We start from the raw sequence: 15,508 nt of genomic DNA, 5'->3' as shown, positions 1-15,508 counted from the left end.
GAGGAGAATTGATGTTTTAACAATGTTGAGGCTTCCAGCCCATGAACACAGTATCTCTTTCCATTTATTTATTTCTTTATTTAGGTCTTCTTTAATTTCTCTTTTCAATTTTATTTGTAGGTTTTTTTGTTTGTTTGTTTGTTTGTTTTTTTGGGGACAGAGTCTCGCTCTGTCACCAGGTTGGTGGAGTGCAGTGGTGCGATCTCAGCTCACTGCAACCTCCGCCTATCGGGTTCAAGCAATTCTCCTGCCTCAGCCTCCCAAGTAGCTGGGATTACAGGTGCACCTGCCACCACACCCAGCTAAATTTTTTTTGTATTTTTAGTAGAGACGGGGTTTCACCGCGTTGGCCAGGATGGTCTCGATCTCCTGACCTCGTGATCTGCCGGCCTCGTCCTCTCAAAGTGCTGGGATTACAGGCGTGAGCCACCACGCCTGGCTTATTTGTAGTTTTGAGTGCATAGGTCTTTTACATGTTTTGTCAGATTTATACCTGCATCTGTATTGATGCTATTGTAAATTATTATTTTTGGTTTTTTATTTCAATTTTCAATTGTTTGTTGCTAGTATATATAAAAACAATAGGTTTCTGTATATTAATCTTGTAACCTACAACTTTGCTAAACTCACTTACTAGTTCTAGTGTCTTTTTTGTAGATTCTACTGGATTTTTCTGAATAGACCATAGTGACTGCAAGTAAAGACAGTTTTACTTCTTCTTTTCCAATCTGGATGGCTCTTATTTCTTTTACTTGCCTTATCTCATTGATTAAAATCTCTGGCATCCTGTTGAAAAGAAGTAACGAGAACAGACATCCTTGTCTTGTTCTTGATCTTAAGGGGTAAGTGTTTGGTCTTTAGCATTAAGTATGATGTTAGTTGCAGGCCTTTTATGGATGGCCTTTATCAGGTCATGGAAGTTCCTTTCTATTCCTAGTTTGCTGAGAGTTTTTATCAGGAATGGATGTTGGATTTTGTCCAGTGCTTTTTCTGTGTCTAGTGAGATAACCATATGGTTTTCCTTTTTTAGTTTGTTAATATGGTAAATTACATTGTTTTGTTTTGTTTTTGTGACAGAGTCTTGCACTGTCACCCAGGCTGGAGCGCAGTGGCATGATCTTAGCTCACTGCAACCACAAACTCCTGGGCTCAAGAGATCTTCTTACCTCAGCTTCCCCAGTAGCTAGGACTATAGGCACACACCACTGTGCCCAGCTAATTTATTTTTTTTGTGAAGTTTGGGGGGAATCTCCCATCATCGCCCAGGCTGGTCTTGAACTCTTGGCTTCAAGCAATCCTTCCATTTCAGCCTCCCAAGTGCTGGGATTACAGGTGTGAGCCACCATCTCTGGTCCTTGATTTTTTTAATATTAAACCAACATTGCATCCTTGGAAAAACCCCACTTGGTTATGATGTATTATCCTTTAATATTGTTGGCTTTGATTTGCTATTTAATAATTTGTTTACAATTCTTATATCTGTGTTGTTGTGAAATATTGGTCTATAGTTTTCTTGTAATGTCTGTGTCTAATTTTGGTATCAGAGTAATGTTGACCTTATAGAACGAGTTTTATTCAATTTTCTGGAAGAGTTTGAGTTAAATTGGTATTTCTTCCCTAACTGTTTAGTAGAATTCACAAACAAGGCCATCTGACCCTGGAGTTTTCTTTGTGGGAAGATGTTTTTGTTTTTGTTTTGAGACAGGGTCTCGCTCTGTTACCCAGGCTGGAGTGCAGTGGCGTGATCAAGGCTCACCACAGCCTAGACCTTCTGGGCTAAAGCAGTCCTCCCACATATTTTGTCTGTCTTTTGGTTGTTTCAGCTGAGAAGGTAAATGTGGTCCCTGTCACTCCATCGTGGCCAGAAGCAGAACCAAATCATGACTTCAAAAAAATACAATTTTGTGGCCGGGCACTGTGGCTCACGAGGCCTGTAAATCCCAACACTTTGGGAGGCTGAGCTGGGCAGATTGCTTGAGCTCAGGAGTTTGAGACTTGCCTGGGCAACATGGTGAAACCCCATCTCAACTAAAAATATAAAAATTAGCTTCAGGTGGCTGAGGTGGGCGAATCACTTGAGCTCAGGAGGCAAAGGTTGCAGTGAGCCGAGACTGCACCACCTCACTCCAGCCTGGGCAACAGAGTGAGACTCCCTCTCAAAACAAAACAAAACAAAAAACTTTGTAAATATATTTTAAAAGCACTGAATTATATACTTTTAAAGTATTAATATTATGGCATGTAGATTGTATCTCAATTTTAAAAAACACTATCCTCCAAGGGTTTGTCTGCAGCCCTGGGACTTTGAACGATTTGACCAGGTACCAAGCACCTTCCCATCTTGGGACTTTGCATTTTGTCTTCTCTCTGCCTAGAACATTCTTCCTGCAGAAACACTGATTTCATTTAGGTCTCAGCTCAAATGTCACTTTATCTAAGAGGTCTTCCCTGACCAAACCATTGACACTAGTATCCACCCCACCCCAGCCATTTCTATGCCCAATTCTGTTCTTCTTTATTCTGCCTTTTATGGTTGAACATATTTTATCTTTGTTTGTTTGTATTTTTGTCTCTGCTGACTAAAATATAAATGTCTGAGAGCAGGGACTTTATTTACTGACTGCATTATTCCTACCATTTAGAATACTGCTTGGCTCATAGTAGGTCCCCAGTAAACATTTGTGGAATGACCAAATGAAAGAATAAACCTTGAACAATATATGTGTAGTGACAGGTTTGATGTGCTAGCTATATTATTTTTTTCTAACTCACATTACAATAATATGTATATATAACTATTAAAATTGAAACTTACATCTGTGCAGTTTCTAAAATCATTTCATGCATGACCTATTGGAATATATGGCACACTTTGGGATATACTGAGTTAAATAAATGTAAACAAGTTTCTTCACTGCAGGACTTATAAGAACCTTTAACATGCAAACACATATTAGAGGTGTAGTAATAGGATACATTGTCCTTAGGGCTTCCCACAGGGGTCATTTTTTGCACTATGACCCCTGTGGATCTGAACTATGTTCCATAGAGAACATTCTGAAACACATTGCATAATGCATGTAAGAAAGTAACACCATGCCTGGTACATCGTTGGAACTCAATCAGTATTTCTCTCTACAGCCATATAAACTTCTCTAACTTTTTTCTGAGTACCTTTGTTTTGCTTTTTTGAGACAGGGTTTCATTCTGTTGCCCAGGCTGGAGTGCAGTGGCGTGATCTCGGCTCACTGCATCCTCCACCTCCCGAGTTTAAGCAGTTCTCTGCCTCAGCCTCCTGAGTAGCTGGGATTACAGGGGCCCACCACCACGCCCGGCTAATTTTTTTGTATTTTTAGTAGAGACGGGGTTTCACCATCTTGGCCAGGCTGATCTTGAATTCCTGACCTAGTGATCCACCTGCCTCAGCCTCCCAAAGTGCTGCGATTACAGGCGTGAGCCACCGCGCCCGGCCTTTTCTGAGTACCTTTGGATGCTAAATTGGTTTCTGAGGAAAAATGTTTTCCTTAAGATTGATGTTTAGGAAGATTTTGTGATAACATTTATAGCAGGAGAGGGGAAACATGGCCGCAGCATTATATTAGAAGTGTGCATTTGCAAAGCCTGTGTTCTGAAGCGCCTGGGCTCTCCATGGCATTACTTTAGAAGACTAAGTTTGTTAAGCCTCTAATTCTGCCACCAGAGTCAGGCCCGATTTAGGGCATTGCCCACCCAGGCCTTCCTCGGGAATAGACACCAGATTCCCAGATTAGATGCTTCTCCACTCCATTAGATCTGCTATTAAGAAAAGGAAGACTTGGCCGGGTGCAGTGGCTCACGCCTGTAATCCCAGCACTTTGCGAGGCCGAGGTGGGTGGATCACGAGGTCAGGAGTTTGAGACCAGCCTGACCAACATAGTGAAACCCCTCTTCTACTACAAATACAAAAAAATTAGTCAGGTATGGTGGCGCCTGTCATCTCAGCTACTCGGGAGGCTGAGGCAGAAGAATTGCTTGAACCCGGGCGGCGGAGGTTGCAGTGAGTAACTCTGAACCTTTCTGGGGCTGAACTTTTCCGGAGTGGTCTGCACCCCTCGGATAGCCAGGACTTCCCTGGGCATCTGGATCCCAGAGGTCCTGCTCCCCTGAGGCCATGCCATCTTCGGGGAGGTGCTAAGCCTGGAGGTGCCCTCGGTTGCCCTGTACCCCACTGAACTCCAGGGGCTCTCAACTCTGCAGTTTCTCTTCTTCCAAACTCAGAAAGAGTAAAAACGTGGCAGCACGATGATGAGGAGAAGGAAGCGAATGATAATTTTGATGACAGTGGTATTGAATGGGCAGAAACTGTGTGGAAGGCCCGTGCTAATAAGCACATTTTATTTGCTGTCTTTGAATCCTTACAGATGCTACCGTGATAGTTGCTGTTGTTATTTCTGTTTCATAGATGAAGAAAATACAGCAAAGTGTCACACAGCCAGCAACGGTTTGAGCTACCTGTTGACTCCTATCCACTGTCAGTCTGGTTGTGTAGGAAAATCCTCCCTGACAGCACAGTGGATCCTTGTGCCTCTGGGAAGAGGAGCTGAAATCCCAGGAAGAAGAGGGTGTGGCTGAACTAGCACACCTCTCCTGCCCTTCTTACTCCTCACCCAGGGTCCTTCAGAGAGCCAGGTGCTCTGGTTGTGATCTTAATCTCACGTCAGAGATTTGCAAGCTGCTTAAGGAAGCCTTCTCTGTGACTTCCACACTGATTATTCTCACAGGCTGCCTGCTTTCTTGCAAACCTGTTTCTTGTTTTCTTCCAGGAAGTCACATTGCCTGTGTCCTCCCAGAACCTAAGAGACAAGAGCTGGCTGGCCTCAGGGGCCAGCAGCCGGGGTCTCCTGTGGCTGCGGGACCCCCAGGCTTTGGAGCACGCCTGCTCTGAGTTCTTTCCTGCAAGGGTTCGGGATCCTCATCTCACTTTACATTGTCAAGAGCCCAACCCTTGGAGCCTCTCTTCCTCCCCGTCTGGTACCCGCTTCTCCACTGTGGGGTTCGCTTCGACTGTCCCATCTCCATGCTCTCAGCCCTCTCCTCCCGTCTCCGACTTTGGAACACCACCTCACCTTGGCTTTCAGCTGTGTGACTCCCCTCACCCCAATTCTCTCTTGTCACGAATCAGGAAGCCCCAAACCTTAGGCAGAGCCATGGAGTTTTGTGTTTGTTTGTTTTATTGTGATAAAGTGTACGTAACATAAAAGTTACCATCTTAACCATCTCTAAGTGCATAGTGCATTCACTTTGTTCTACAACCATCCCTCCCATTCATCTCCAGAACTTTTTCACCTTCCCCAACTGAAACTCTATACCTATTAAACACTGACTCCCCATTCTCCCCTCTCCTCAGTCCCTGGCAACCACTATTCTGCTTGCTTCCTTTTCTTTTATTGATATCATATTTATACATATTTTGAGGGCACAGTAATGATCAAATCCAGGTAATTAGCATATCCATCACCTCAAACATTCTTTCTTTGTATTGAGAACATTGCAATTCTTCTCTTCTAGCTATTTTGAAATTTGCAATGAATTATTATTAACTATAATTTCCCTACTGTGCTATCAAATACTAGAACTTATTCCTTCTATCTCTTTGTATTTGTGTACCCATTAACCAACTTCTCTTCATCCCCCCACCCACACACCCTTCCCAGCTTTTGGTGTCAATCATTCCACTCTCTACCTCCATGAAATCCACTGTTTTAGCTCCCACATATGAGTGAGAGCATGCGATATTTGTCTTTCTGTGCCTGGCTTATTTCACTTAACATAATGACCTCCATTTCCACCCATGTCACTGCAAATGAATGTCCTTTTTTTTTTTTTTTTTTGAGACGGAGTCTCACACTTGTTGGGCAGCCTAGAGTTCAGTGGCACGATCACTGCAACCTCCCCCTCCCGGGTTGAAGCAATTCTCCTGCCTAAGCCTCCCAAGTAGCTGAAATTACAGGAACCTGCCAACACGCCCGGCTAATTTTTGTATTTTTAGTAGAGATGGGGTTTCACCATCTTGGCTAGGTTGGTCTCGAACTCCTGACCTCAGGTGATCTGCCCACCTCGGCCTCCCAAAGTGCTGGCATTACAGGCATGAGCCACTACGCCCAGCCTCATTCTTTTTTATGGATGAGTAATATTCCATTGTGTATATATGCTACATTTTCTTTATCATTCATCCACTGAAAGGCACTTAGGTTGCTTCCTTACTCTTGGCTATTGTGACTAGTGCTGCAATAAACATGGGAGTGCAGGTATCACTTCAATATACTGATTTCCTTTCCTTTGAGTATATACTCAGCAGTAGGATTGCTGGACCATGTGGTAGCTCTATTTTTAGTTTTTTGAGGAATCTCCATATTGTTTTCCATAGTGGCTATACTAGTTTATATTCCCACCAGCAGTATCCAAACATTCTCTTTTCTCCACATCTTCCCTAGCCTTTGTTATTTTTTGTCTTTTTGATAATAGCCATTGTAACTGGGGTGAGATATTATCTCATTGTAGTTTTGATTTGCATTTCTCTGATGATTAGCGATGTTGATAATTTTTTCATATACCTGCTATCCATTTGTTTGTCTTCGTTTGAGAAATGCCTATTCAGGTCTTTTGCCCTTTAAATCAGAATTTTATTTTATTTTATTTTATTTTGCTAGTGAGTTGTTTGAGTTTCTTATATGTTCATGTTATTAATCCCTTGCCCCTTAAATACTAAGTCCCCATTTTCTCCTCTCCTCAGTCCTTAGCAACCACCATTCTTTCTTTCTTTCTTTCTTTCTTTCTTTCTTTCTTTCTTTCTTTCTTTCGTTCTTTCTTTTCTTTCTTTTTCTGAAATGAAGTCTCACTCTGTCACCCAGGCTGGAATGCAGTGGTGCAATCTCGGTTCACTGCAGCCTCTGCTTTCTGAGTTCAATTGATTATCCTGCCTCAGCCTCCTGAGTAGCTGGGATTACAGGCGCGCACCACCACACCTGGCTAATTTTTGTATTTTTAGTAAGGATGGGGTTTCACCGTGTTGGCCAGGCTGGTCTCGAACTCCTGGCCTCAGGTGATCCACCCACCTCGGCCTCCCAAAATGCTGGGATTACAGGCATAAGCCACCAGGCCCGGCTTCTACTTTCTGTCTCTATGAATTTGACTAATCTAGATACCTCATTTAAGTACTGTGATAAGTGGAATAATATTTGTCCTTTTGTGTGGCTGGCTTATTTTAATTAGCACAATCTATTCAAGGTTCATCCATGTTGCTGCATGTTCTGAATTTCTTTCCTTTTTTTTTTTTTTTTTTTTTTGAGACGGAGTCTTGCTCTGTCACCAGGCTGGAGTGCAGTGGTGCGATCTCGGCTCACTGCAGCCTCCGCCTCCCGGGTTCAAGCGATTCTCCTGCCTCAGCCTCCCGAGTAGCTGGGACTATAGGTGCACACCACCATGCCCGGCTAATTTTTGTATTTTTAGTAGAGACGGGTAGCATTTTCACCATGCTGCCCAGCATGGTCTCAATCTCTTGACCTCGTGATCTGCCCGCCTCGGCCTCCCAAAGTGTTGGGATTACAGGCATGAGCCACCGCGCCTGGCCTTCTCTCCGTTTTAAAGCCGAATGATATTCCACTGTATGGATGTACCATGTTTTCATTATCTATTCATCTGTGGATGGACACTTGGGTGGTTTCCACCTTTTTGCTATTATGAATAATGCTGCTATGAGCATGGTATATAAATATCTGTTTGAGTCCCCGCTTTCCTTCTTTTGTCTTAGAGTTCTTGTGTGCCTATTTTTTCTGTTGGTTAGGGATGGAAGGCTGCTAAGACCCTCACTTTACAATTGTGGAAACTGAGGTACAGATGGAAAGGTCACTAGCCTAGGGTGAGACCTAGCTAGCTGGAGAGCCGGGTCTTGGGCTTCTTGACTCTGCCAAGCGTGTCCTCACCCTGTCCTACTACCTCCTGCTTTGGCCCAGGCCTTGGGCCTCTGAGGTGGAATGCTGACCAAATCCTCTGCCCACTTAAAACAGGGCAGGTGTCTCTGGGCCTCCCCACCCTCTGGCTCCCAGCCCCGCCCTCTGCCCAGCCAGCCTCTGGAACTTTGCATCTTTCTTCCATCAGTGGAGAACAGCAGTGGGCCCTGAGTCTCCAGACACCGCTTCCCACCTTGGGGTTCTTGGGCCCAGCTCCACAACCTCTGTCTCCTTCTCCCCAGCAAGGGCCCAGTGTTTTCAAAGAGCAAAAGCCTGGCTCTTCTCCTGCACCCTCAGAAGCTGGGACATTTCCACCCTGGCTTCTGCCCAAACCTCAGACACAAGAGCTGTTGTCTTCTCAGAGGGGCCTGAACCTGGCTTTTCCCCCGCACACTTGAATCCACATTCTTTCTGGGGATGGGGGGGAGAGGAGGACATTGGAAGGGCAGGGAGAGGAAAAGGAACGTTTATTGAGAGTTTTTTTTTTCCTGAACCAGGGGCTTTACCAGGGGGCTTTATGCTCAGCAGGCCTTAGGGCAGCTTCAGAGTGGGCACTCTCCATAGGCCCCAACTAAGAATGGGGTGCAGGCAGAGCTGGCCTGTCACCCACCAAGGGGAAGCTGCCCTTCCCCTGCCAGCAGTGATGTGGGAAGAATTTCCCTCTTTCCCTTCATGGGGAAGCATGGCTGCTGGCCTGAGATTATACAATCCAGCCCTGCAGGCCTGGGCCTGACCCTTTGTCCCTGGTGCATCAGCCACACTGCTGAAATGCCTCACTGATCTCCATGGTGCCCAGGGCAGTGCTCGCTGGTAGAAAGCCCTTCCTCACATTGCTGACAGATCTCTTCCCAAATCCTCTCTTGCTGTCTGTCGTCAGAGTGGTGATAGCAGTTACTACCAACCAGACTTTTCTCGAAGGCCTCATACTAAGGGCTTTTACAAGGATGCCTTATTTCATCCTTGTGATAATTCCGTGAAATTGAGATTAGTCAAGTGAGAGTAAATCACTTTCCAGGTGAGCACAGCTGCTCTGCAGCCAGTGTACCTCAGTACTGTTGTACTAGTTGGTAAAATAGTGAAGTACTCTCTATCACTGGAAAATTGCTGCTGCTGCTGCTGCTGCTGCTGCCCTGCACCTGAGAGGCCCTTCCCAGACCCACTAGCCAGGCTGGGAGCTGAAGGACCCCCCTCCAGCCACTGACCTAGTGTCAGCTCAGTGAGGCTTGGACTCAGTGATGAAGATGTGAGTGGAATATGCAACTCCCTACACCCAACTCTTAGCACAGCCTGGGCTCGTTCCAAATTTGTCAGCATCCCAAAATCCAAGTGTTTTTCCACTTCCCTTGCTGACAATCAGGTCATATATGCCAGTTAATGTGGGGTTTTGCCTGAGTTTCAGAACTTCATGTTGGTCACTGTTAGAAGTTATGTGACCATTTTGGGCCAAGCACACCAGCCTGACCAATAGATCTGAGACCTCCCCTGTCTGCCACTGTGTTGGGTGATGCCACCTTCCCTGGGCCTCAGTGTTGCCTCTGTCAGCCTGTGGTCCCCACACCCTGGCTCTGGTGACGGGGGCTCCTCCTCCCTTTGGGCTGCCTCTGGACAAAGACCTTGCACCCTTATCAGTGGGATCTGCATCCAAATGAGATACACCTCATAGTTGTTGCAAAGGATAAATGAAAAAAATACAAATTGTGACTTCCTTGAGGAAAAGGACTGTGCCCACCATTGTATCTCTGATGTCAGCCCAGACTTGGCATCTATTAGGTGTTTAATTGTTGTTTATTGAGTGAGGGGGGAAACAAGTCACCTTGCACGGGGCTTGGCACGTAGCAGACCTCAGTAGATGCTATTGTTGCAGTGATTGCTTTAATGTGATATATATTATTGTTGTTTTTGTTGTTATTTTTAGAGACAGGGTCTCACCGTGCCACCCAGGCTGGAGTGCAGTGGCATGATCATAGCTTACTGCAGCCCTGAACTCCTGGGTTTAAGTGATCCTCCCACCTTGGCCTCCTAAAGCACTAGGATTACAGATGTGAGCCACTGTGTCTGGTTTATATTATTTATGAGGTGGCTTGATGGTTTCAAGAATAGGTCCCATCACCTGTATGGATGAGGGGCCACTGACACATGTCCCTGTGTCTAGGGAGGTTCAGAAGTGAGGCTTGAGCCCCTGACTTAGGGATATACCTCTCCACCCAGAGTTGTGTGAATTGAACCCTGAGTCCTGTGTACCTGGATATGTTCACTAATTCATTCTGCAAATAATTGCTAATGTACCCATCTCTCTTTTGGGCTCTGAGGACGCAGCAATTGGCAAATCAAAGCTCCTCCTCTCATGAAGCTTATGTTTTAGTGGGGTGAGGGGACAGAGCATAAACAAATATGTATGGTGTCAGGTGGTGATAAGTGCTGTGATGAAGAGTCAGACAACGTAAGGGAGTCACAGTGAGGAAGGGGTTGCTGTCTTGTGTTGGCTGGTCAAGGAGGGCCTTCCTGATAAGGGAATGTTGGAGCAGAGACCTAAAGAGAAAGCTGCACCTGTATCTGGAAGAGAATCTCAGTCAGTGGGAGTATCAGGTGCAAGGGCCCCGAGGCAGGGGTGTGCCTGGCCTGTGTGGGAATAGCTGGGAAGCCAGCGTGTGGAGCAAGTGAGAGCACAGCTAGTAGGAGAGAGGTCAGGCAGGTAGCTGGAAGGGATTGATCTCACGGGGTTTTGTAGGTAAATGAGAAGCCGTTGGAGGATTTTGAGCAGAGGAAGGACATGATCTAACATGTTTAAAATGTGGGTACTTCTCAGTTCCTTATCCTGCTGCGCTCCTGGCCTGGTGAGTGAGAAGAGCTCACTCTGGCTCTGGTGTGAACGGAACACAGAGGAACCACGGCAGAATCGGAAAGACCAGTTAAGAAGCTCCTGATGGTGGGCTTGGGCATTGGTGGAGGAGGTGGTGAGAAGGGTAGATTCTGGTTGTGTTTTGAAGGAGGAAACGACAGGATTTGTCGGTGGAGTATATGAGGTTATTAGAGAGGGAAGAGTCTTTGGCCTGAAGAACCAGTAGAATAGAGTTACATTTATCAAGATTAGGAAGAACAGTGAAAAACAAGTTTTGGGGAGAAATCAAGAGTCTAATTTTGGACATGTTAAATCCAGGATGCCTTTCACACATGCAAGTAGAAGTCAGGGTGGCAGCTGGATATCTAAGCCTGTAGGAGGGGAGACATGTGGGCTGGATAGAAATCTGGGCGGTGACCTGTAAAGCTGCAGGATGAGAGATCACCAAGAACGTGACTGCGATTAGAGAAGGACCCACCAATGTTTAGAGGCTGGGGAGAAGAGGAGACAGGGCAGGACCAGTCACTGCAGTAGGATAAAGACCAAGGGAGAGTGGCATCCTGCAGCCAAGTGAAGAAGGCGCTTCACAAAGGCAGGGACCATCAACTGCATGAGAGACCAGCCAGGAGCCCAGCAGGATGAGGAACTGAGAAGCACCCATTGGATTTAGTGACATGGAGGTCATTGGCGACTTGACAAGATCGGTTTTGATGGAGTGGTTGGAAATGAAAGTCTAATTAGAGTGGGTTCAAGAAAGTGGTGGAGAGGAGGAGCAGGCAGCGAGGATAGGCAGAAGCGTTTCTGTAAGGAGGAAGAGAGAAATGAACAGTAGTAGGAGGGAGAGGTGAGGCCAAGGGGCAGGGTTTTGATTTGTAATTTTTTGTTCGTTTGTTTTAAGACAGGGTCTTGCTCTGTCACCCAGGCTGGAGTTCAGTGGCATGATCACGACTCACTGCAGCCTTGACCTCCCACAATCCTCCCACCTCAGTCTCCTCAGTAGCTGGGACCACACGCCTGGCCAATTTTTGTATTTTTTGTAGAGACGGGGTTCTCACTTTGTTGCCCAGGCTGGTCTCAAACTCCAGGGCTCAAGTGATCCTCCCAGCTCAGCTTCCCAAACTGTTGGGATTACAGGAATGAACCACTGTACCCAGCTTTATTTGTAAATTTTTTTGTTTCATTTTATTGTATTTTTGAGTTTTAAAATATATATATATATTTATTTATTTATTATTTTTTGAGACAGAGTCTCACTCTGTCACCCAGGCTAGAGTGCAGTGGCACACCCTTAGTTCACTGCAACCTCTGCTTCCCAGGTTCAAGCGATTCTCCTGCCTCAGCCTCCTGAGCAGCTGGGACTACAGGTGCCCGGCACCATACACAGCTAATTTTTGTATTTTTAGTAGAGATGGGGTTTCACCATGTTGGCCAGGCTAGTCTCGAACTCCTGACTTCAGGTAATCCACCTGCCTTGGCCTCCCAAAGTGCTGGGGTTACAGGTGTGAGCCACTGTTCCCGGCCAATGTATTTTTGTTTTAAGATGAGAGAAATTGTAGCACATTTACCTGCTGGTGGAAATAAACCAATAGAGAATAGGATGATGAAGGAACAACAGTTGCAGCAGTGTCCTCGCACAGGTGGCAGGGACCTGGAGCCAGTGCTTAGCTGGAGAGGATGGTCTTAGGAGCAGAGCTGGGTCATCCACCCTAGCGAGAGGGCAGGTGGAACATGTGTTTTACAGGAAGGGAGGTGGGTTGATTTTTTCCTCATATAACTTTTTTTATTGAGATAAAATTCACATGCCAAATTCACGTGTACAGTTCAGTGGTTTTTAGTGTCTTCACAGAGTTGTACAACCACATATTGCTGATTGATTAACAAATCAGTAATTACTGTAATCACTGCCAACTCATTCCTGAACATATTCATCCCCAACCCTGCTCAAAACCCCCCTTACCCATGAGCACTCACTCTCCATTCTCCCCACTCCTCAGTCCCTGAAACCATTAATCCACTTCCTGCCTTTATGGATTTGCCTACTCCAGACGTTTCATGGAAGCAGAATGGGACAGCACATGATCTCTTGTGCCTGGCTTCTTTCACTTAGCACAGTGTTTTCCAGGTTCATCCTGCTGCAGTGTGTATCAGAATTCCGTTCTTTTTTATGATATTCTAGTGTACGGATATACCACATTTTGTTTTTTGTTTTTGAGATGGAGTCTCACTCTTGTTGCCCTGACTGGAGTGCAATGGCACGACCTTGGCTCACTGCAACCTCTGCCTCCTGCCTCAGCCTCCCGAGTATCTGGGATTACAGGTGTGCGGCCACCACACCCAGCTAATTTTTGTATTTTTAGTAGCGAGGGGGTTTCACCATGTTGGCCAGGCTGGTCTCAAACTCCTGACTTCAGGTGATCTGCCCGCCTTGGCCTCCCAAAGTGCTGGGATTACAGGCGTGAGCCACCGCGTTTGGCCATATGCTACATTTTGTTTATTCTTTCATCAGTCAGTGGACATTTGGGTTGTTTCTACTTTTGGCCATTGTGAGCAATATTGCTGTGAATGTTCATGTGCAAATTTTCATGTGAAAACTTGCTTTCAGTTCTCTTGGGTTTACACCTAGAAGTAGAATTGCTGAGTCATTTGGTAACTCCATGTTTAACATTTTGAGGAATTACCAAACTGTACCAGCAGTGTGTGAGGGGTCCCATGCCTCTCAGGTGCGTTGATGTGGGGTGCAAGCATGTGGAGTTTATCTCCTGATAGATCCCTGTTTCAATTCCTGAGCTGAGAGTGCAAGCTTGGCAGAAGAGGACAGGTGGGTGGTGGTCACCCAGGGAGTGGGAGAATGATGGAGAAGGATGGCAGGCACTCTAAAGGCCCTGGAAGGTGATGCTCAGGCCTTTAAAGAGGGAGAAGCCAGTGCACTCATGAGTTTTCTCTTCCCTGCCACCCATGGCTGCCCAGGCGCAGGTGCGGAGTAGGTGGAGAGTTTGGTGTAAGCAAGTGGGGTGAATGCAGGAAGCAGCCTCCGGGCTTCTGTCTTCCATCTCTGTCCTCACCCCTCCTTTTAGACCTGCTCTTCTTCACAGGCTGTGGGGATGCCACTGCTGACTCCAGCTCAAAGACAGGCTGGTGTGAGGAGCAGGGCAAGGCTTGGAATCAGACGGGCATGGGTTCAAATTCTGCCTCTACTGCTCATTAGCCATATGAACCTAAGCAGATCACTAGCCTTGCCCTGCCTCTGTCTCTTCACCTGTCAAATGCTGGCCTCCCAGAGGGGTTGCAAGGTGGAAGTGGGATTATAGGCCAGTGCTCCCAGTTGTCTCCCTGCGTCTCTGCACTGCCAGGCCCCCGTCTGTTCGTGTGATATCCCTGGGCTCTAGTTACACAGCTGAGATCCCTGCTGTCATTTCCCCTTTCTTCTCTTCCTTCCCTAAGAGCAGCATTGAGGGTTCTAGGTTCCTCTAAGAATCCCACAGAACCATAGACCATCTCCCCAGAATGTGCACCCGCATATGCAGTTTGTATACCAGTTCTGGGGATCATGGGCCTTGTGAAAACTTATCCCAAGACCCCCTCACTCCATTCCCCACAGCTGCAGGGTGTGGCCTCCAGCATGAGCGACCCCCAAAGCTGGTGGCTGGCACTTCTCCCCTGATGTTATCCTTAAGCCAGGGTGTTGAGGAGGTTGGGGCCACTGGCAAAGGGACTCTTCCCTGTCACCAGGGAGCCAGTTGGTGCCCACTACAGGCCTTTAGCCCCCTTCCCCTTGGGGAGTCCCAGGTGTCCTGGCTGTCTGCACCCTGCCAGCATTTTGGAGAAGTTCAAGAAAGTGGCCTTTTTTCTAGGAACAGTGCATGGTGAATGCATCAGCCCTTTTGCCCAGCACCCAGCCCCACTCCATACACACCCATTACCCAGAAAGGGGAGCACAAATTAAAATAGTAAACATCACTCATCACTATGTATGTTCAACTAAGTGACATTATTTTTTTGAATCTGTTCTTAAGCCTCCTTACCTTATTCTTCTGTAAAATGGGCATAATCATTCCTGCCTCCCATGATGGGTTTGTGAATTAGAGATACATGGAAAACTCTAGGCATGGGGCTGGGCATAGTGGCTCATGCCTGTAATCCTAGCACTTCGGGAGGCCAAGGTGGGCAGATAACTTGAGGCCAGGAGTTCGAGACCAGCCTGGCTAACATGGCAAAACCCCGTCTTTACTGAAAATACAAAAATTAGCCAGGAGTAGGGATGTGCACCTATAATTCCAGCTACTTGGGAGGCTGAGGCATGAGAATCACTTGAACCCAGCAGGCAGAGGTTGCAGTGAGCTGAAATTGCACTATTGCACTCAGGCCTGGGTGATGGAGTGAGACTCTGTCTCAAAAAAAAAAAAAAAGAAAGAAAGAAAAGAAAAGAAAAGAAAAAAGAAAACTTTAGGTATGGCCCTTGGAGGCATATTATCTCTAGAAATTGTTTTCTCTATTGCTTGATATTCCGCGACCCTTATTTCACCCTGTAGGGGTGTCATAAAAGTTTTTGTTTTTGTTTTTTTGAGACAGAGTTTCACTCTTGTTGCCCAGGCTGGAGTGCAGTGGCGCAATCTTGGCTCACTGCAACCTCTGCCTCCCAGGTTCAAGCGATTCTCCTGCCTCAGCCTCCGGAGGTGCTGGG

General features: G+C 46.4%; 1 protein-coding gene across 8 annotated transcripts in view; it reads left to right on the top strand.

Moving 5' to 3' along the window:
- Nucleotides 1-15,508, top strand: part of MRAS (muscle RAS oncogene homolog) — a 58,269-nt gene that overhangs the window by 26,114 nt on the left and 16,647 nt on the right. The window lies entirely within an intron of this gene.

Source organism: Hylobates moloch, unplaced genomic scaffold, assembly GCF_009828535.3.
Source record: "Hylobates moloch isolate HMO894 unplaced genomic scaffold, HMol_V3 SCAFFOLD_22, whole genome shotgun sequence".
NCBI lineage: Eukaryota > Metazoa > Chordata > Mammalia > Primates > Hylobatidae > Hylobates > Hylobates moloch.
Note: the sequence above shows the minus strand (reverse complement) of the source record. Positions and strands in the feature narration are given on the sequence as shown.